This window comes from Nannospalax galili, unplaced genomic scaffold, assembly GCF_000622305.1.
Source record: "Nannospalax galili isolate Female #2095 unplaced genomic scaffold, S.galili_v1.0 scaffold325, whole genome shotgun sequence".
NCBI classification, from domain to species: domain Eukaryota; kingdom Metazoa; phylum Chordata; class Mammalia; order Rodentia; family Spalacidae; genus Nannospalax; species Nannospalax galili.
Genome location: NW_008355159.1, coordinates 1100171 through 1106170, shown reverse-complemented (window position 1 = coordinate 1106170; position 6000 = coordinate 1100171).

Below are 6000 nucleotides of genomic sequence, written 5' to 3'. Positions count from 1 at the left end.
TTATTTATTTATTTATTTATTTATTTATTTATTTATTTATTGTGTATGAGTATATTGCCTGCATGTGTTTAAGTGCACCTGTGTCATGCAATTCCCACGGAGGTCAGAAGAGGGCATCACTTCCCCTGGAACTGGAGTTATGGATACTTGTTAGCAGCCATGTGGGTGCTAGGATTCAAACTCAGGTCTTTGACAAGAGCAACCACTGCTCTTAGCTGATGAGCCATCTCTCTAGCCAAGGTTATTCTGGAGGAGCCCTCAATTAATGATACTTAAGGTTTGGCCTATAAATACTCCAGTTCTTGCTAGATGTGGTGGTACATACCTGTCAATCCAGAACTCAGAAAATTGAGGTAGGAGGATCATGGGTTTAAGAGGAGTTAGCACTACATAGTGAGACTACTTCAAAAGAGAACAAAAATAAGAATGACTCAAAGCAAACAAAAATAATAGATGCCCCTGCTCTAAACTTCTGTTTGGGCTAATTCCAAGTTAGGAGTTCAATACTGCTTCACAGCATTTTTCCTGCAGGATGAAATCAGTTGCTCATGGTGGTAGCCAGCTGAGTAATGTTTGATCTTACCCACTTCCCCACCAGTCTTCTCTGCATCTCTTAAATATACTGGTTGAACACAAAGCCTGTTCTCTTGGTCTTCTCTATACACCTTATCTTAATCAATCACCACACTAACGCTATTGAAGAGTCCAAATGATGGATAAAGTAACAGGTTTGGGCAGGTTGCTGTGATTGTTATATGGCTTGTGATGATCCTCCAATTGTTAATACGTTGGAAACTTGCTCTTCCATGTGATAGTGTTGAGCAAGGGTAGACCGTTTAAGAGGTGGAATGTGTGGAAGGATGTGGTTAGGTCATTGGGAGTGCTACTCACAGTGATTAGCACAGTTTTAGTGGTACCCTGGTTACTTCTTGTGAAGGTAGGTTGCTATAAAAGGATAATGATGGTTCTTCCCCACTCTCTGTCTTCTTGTCTTGTCCTATATTCTTATCTCACATACACTCTTAACATGATGATATCTATCATGACACAAGGGCTGGTGCCATGGTGTTTAGATTTTCAACCTTCAAAACTGTAAGTTAAACCCATTTCTAAATAAATTACCTAGCTTCAGGTATTTTGTTATAGTCATGGAAAAGAGATCAAGTGACTCTTTGAAGCTCATTCAACTGGTAAGTAGAAGAGTTCAAAGAGAAATCTGGGTCTTATAGCTTGGTACTATTGAGCAAGACACTAGTGCAAAGACTGGAGGACCTAGACAAAGCCAAGATTGGTGAGGCATATGCCCACAACTTAGCAGCATCTGGTTGTTGTAGGATTTCTATCTATTGGCTGCTCTAACCAAGCTAAAGATCTAGGAACTGGTGCAATGTAACTGCTTGTGGGCATGGTGAGATGAAGCAACCCAAAAGCCATGGCCATCCGTGGTAAAACAGGGGATCCATAGGAAAACACAGACACTAAATTCAAATTCTAGTTTGAATCAGAACTGATACAAAAACTCAAAGTCTGACTGATCATTGGCTAGAGTGCTGTTTTTATATATGAACTTCCTAGACAAGTACCTGACAAGTATGTGGCTGAGCTACTGAGACAGTAAGATGGATGAATTATGAGAGGATTTTAGAGTTAAACATAGCAAGACCTGGATCCTCTTCTGATACCAAGTGCTTGAAATTTCCCTTCTCAAAAACCTGAACCATCTCTGTTTCTTTCTTGAGAGCATTCTTGGACACTGCTTGGAGCCTGCTTGGTCACAAATAGGTACAAATCATTGTGTGAGTTAATACTCCCTGTGGAATCCCCAACCGTTCAGAATGGAAGTTGATGCATTAAACACTGAAACTTCTCCATTAACCAACAGAGTGATTCTGAATCATATCGTACACCGTACCCCAAAGTATCCCAGGCCAAATTGAGCCTCAGTTGCCCAGAGTTGTAACACACTAATGCACACATATATTAATTATTGTCTCTTGACTGTTTTACTATTACCAAGTTGCTTAATTTTCTTAAGCCTCTGGAATTCAGATCATGACTTCATTATATAGTTGTCACGAGGTTTAAAAGAACTCCCATGTATAGAGTGCACTGCAAGCAGCAAGTGTCCTTATGAGAATATGGTTGCTCCTGTGTGATCGCTTTTTTAAGTCTTTAAGCTTCATTCCTGTAAACTCAGTTCTTCCACTAGGTGGCAGAATATCAACATTCATCATCCTTGGAAGGCATGTCTATTAGAAAGAGTAAGGAAAATACGTTAAGTTAGAGACCCTAAGGGACTATGGTCGGTGTGACATGAGAAGGGCAAGCCTATGATAAAAACTAACCCAAATAAAGAAAGTGGTGCCCTGAAATTTCAGCCTCAGTCAGATCGGTGTCTGATTCGAGGCTTTGAAAGGTAGAGATTGTTGGCTGAATTCCCAAAGCAACACAGGGAACCTGTGCGAGAGAAGCAGAAGGAGGCTGTTTGCAAGAAATTACTGGGTGCCATTTTCCCATGCTTGGAGGAATCCTAAGTCATAGGAGATGACTAAAGGGTAGAGGAATGGCAAAGAGCCAGGGAAAACCTAAACAACCTCCTGAACAAAGTAGAACTTGATAAGAGCCAGTGCGATCTGGCAGGCAGCTTTGGAACAAAACTCTTCCATAATTGTTTGGTTTTTCTTTTGCTAAGATGTTTGTATCATTGGACAAACAGTACCACCTGAGCAGCCACCAACTCCCTAGTTAAAGGATAATAAGGATGGGGGCATTTAGTTGCTAGCTTCCATTCCTGATTGCTTGAGGATTTGCCCAGCGTATTAACTCCATCACATGTACAGGAGTGAGATACAATGTCTCAGGTAGAAAGCTTTTGGTACGTTTGAAAAACTTTCACACCTACTGATGAACTCAGGTGGACAGATAAGATAAAGGCTGGAGGCATCCATAATGGCTGCTAGAGCAGTGTTTCTGCTACTTCAGGGTATATACAACCCTCTGGAGATCTTGTTAAAATGCAGATCTTCATTATGTAGGTCTCAGGTAGTGACTGAGATTGTGCATTTTGAAGGACCACTCAAATGATGTTGATGCTGCTGGTCCATGTACTATTTATTTTAGTCTTTCTTTGTGTGTGTGATATGGTCTCTTTGTAGCCACAGCAGGCCTGAAATTCATCATGTAGACCAGACTGGCTGTGATCTCACAGAGATTCGAGTGCCTCTGCCTCCCCGAGTACTGGGATTAAAAACATGTGTGACCACACCCAGCCCCCATGGACCACACTTTGAGAAGCAAGGGCTGTATTGTTCTTTTTTGTGTGTGTCTTTTTGACACAGGAGTTCCCTGTAGCCCCAGCTGGCCTGGAATTTACTATGGAGATCAGGCTGGCCTTGATTTCACAGAGATCTGCCTGACTCTGCCTCCTCAGTGCTGGCATTAAAGACTTGGTACACACTATTCTTCACGCTAGCCCCTGCTATTTATTTCATCATCTCACACCATTATCACCCTAAACAACACTGGAGACACTGGGGGGGGGGTCTTTGAGCTTTGGTATTCCCTTCTCTGGACTTTGTTATCTTCATCTCTAAAATGAGGAGCTTGGATCAGTGGTGAATGGGGAGAAAGTAGGAGGGACAGGTATTTTTTTAAATTTAAAAATGTATTTCTCTCTCTCTCTCTCTGTCTCTGTAGGTCAGAAGAGGGCATCAGATTCCCTGGAGCTAGAGTTACAGGCAGTTGTGAGCCTCCCAGTGTGGATGCTGACAATTGAACTCTGGTCCTCTAGAAGTGCAGTGCATGCTCTTAACTGCTGAGGCATCTTTCCTCAGCTCCTATATAAAGGTTTTTAAAAAATGGCATTAAAAGATAAAATCATGGCGCTGGAGAGATGGCTCAGTGGTTAAGAGCACTGGCTGTTCTTACAGAGAACCTGGGTTTGGGTCACAGCACCCATATGACAGATAACACCAAGCTGTTAACTAGAGTTCCAGGGAATCCGATGCCCTCTTTTGGCTTCCATGGGCATTGCATGACATGGGTACACATACATGAATGTAGGCAAAACACTCATACACATAAAATAAAAATCAATCAAAAATAAAAAATTTAAAATACCACAAAAATATGAAATGTGAACAAAACTAATCTGGCCAAGATTCACAGAAGGCAACTCCAGTGGGGGATGGTATTATAGTTTCCAGAGAAGTGGCCTGGAGATGCTCATTTGTGGTGTGCATATGTGTGTGTGTGTGTGTGTGTGTGTATGTGTGTGTACATGTGTTTTGCATGCATATGTGTGGTGTGTGGGTGTGTGTGCAGGTGTTCTTCCTGTGCGTATATGTGTGGAGGCCAGAGATCAACATTGGGTATTTTCTCCATTGCCCTTGTTTATTCACCAAATTAGAAACTCATTGTTTTCATTAGACTGGCTGGTCAGGGAGCCTCCAGGATCTACCCATCTCCATCCTCCAGCACTGGGGTTAAGGGCATGTTTATTGGGGATGGGTGCTTAGGATCTGAACACAGGTCCTCATGCTTGCACAGTAAGTACTGTACTCACTGAGTCATCTCCCCAACCTTCAGATGTTCATTTTTATATAAAGAAAGATACTGGTTATAAAAAGTTGAGGGAAAAGTCTGTGTTTGATTATCTGTAACACCTTGTCCAGTTCTGATACCTTTCCGTTGCATTTTACATAAATATATTATTATATTAAAATCCACATGTAATTGTCTTTCCTACTGGTCTAGAAGCTTCTTTCAGCAGAAATTCATCTTTATGTTTAATACTCACTGCAGTACCTGGCACATAGTATGTGCTTAGTGAATCTTTGAATGTATAAGTGAGCCTAGGAGTTTTTGGTAGCTCTAAAAATGTGTGACACCATGGTGTTGGGTTACCTACTGACTTTTTGAAAGAGTCTTTCAAGATAAGTACTTTTTACTTATGTGGTATGAACCCCTTTGAAGTTTTATTGTAGCAGAAATCTAGGCATATACAATTACATGTCCGGTATTTAATGAGAGATGCTCCAAAGCAAATACCATTTAGTGACATCCCAGTGATAGTTGTTTGGCAAAGGAAATGGTTGAAAGTGGTGCTTTGGAGTAAGAAACATCTGTCCTGGTTTTCCACGGGAGAGGCGTGTATTGGGTACACTTGGATGGGCTCTGCCTGATTGAGCTTGCCAGGGAGAGGCGGAGGCATCACTGATTACATGTCTTGCATTATGGGTTGGAAATAGATACACAGAGCAAATACTCTGGCCCACAAAGCCCCAAAATGCACGGAAAGCAACATAGTTCATTTTCAAAATTTCCAGCATTACTATGCAGATACAGCCATACAATTCAAATGTTCCTCTTTAAAAATATTTTTTTCTTGCGACTCTTGAAACACACAAAAACCACAAACCAAATGAGTATTTGGAAGTCTACTTGCAAATTCAGGAAAAATAAAAAGCCACAGTGGGAAAATATATAGAAAATGACAGCATTGACACATAAATTTTAATGGAGGTATTAATTAATAATTCCCTCAGGTTTTTGATACCCTTAATGTCCATCAGGTAAGCATCATAGCTTGACTGTATACAAGTTAGATTGTACTCGGTTAAAAACTGTTCTTTGGATGGGTCTTAAATGATACCCAAAGAGGCTTTCCTAAAAGACAGGAAAGTGGTAGATTCAACAGAGACAATGAGAGACCCAAATGCATGATGAAATCAAAGAAGAACCCTACTCAGAGGTTCAAAAGATGAATTCTATAATTCATTATTCTATAATTGCAGGAAAGGAAGGTCAGCTTGGCAGAAATCCATTAAGATAAAAATCTAGTAGAATTCTGGCAAGTTAAAAATATATTAGCAGTGGGATGCAGGTGTTCAATAGCTAAACATCAATGGCCGAAATACTTGCACCACTTTTCCCCTGTCTCCCTTGCAGATAGGTATGGCTATATATTTTGCTAATAGAATATGGTCAGAAGAGAGATTC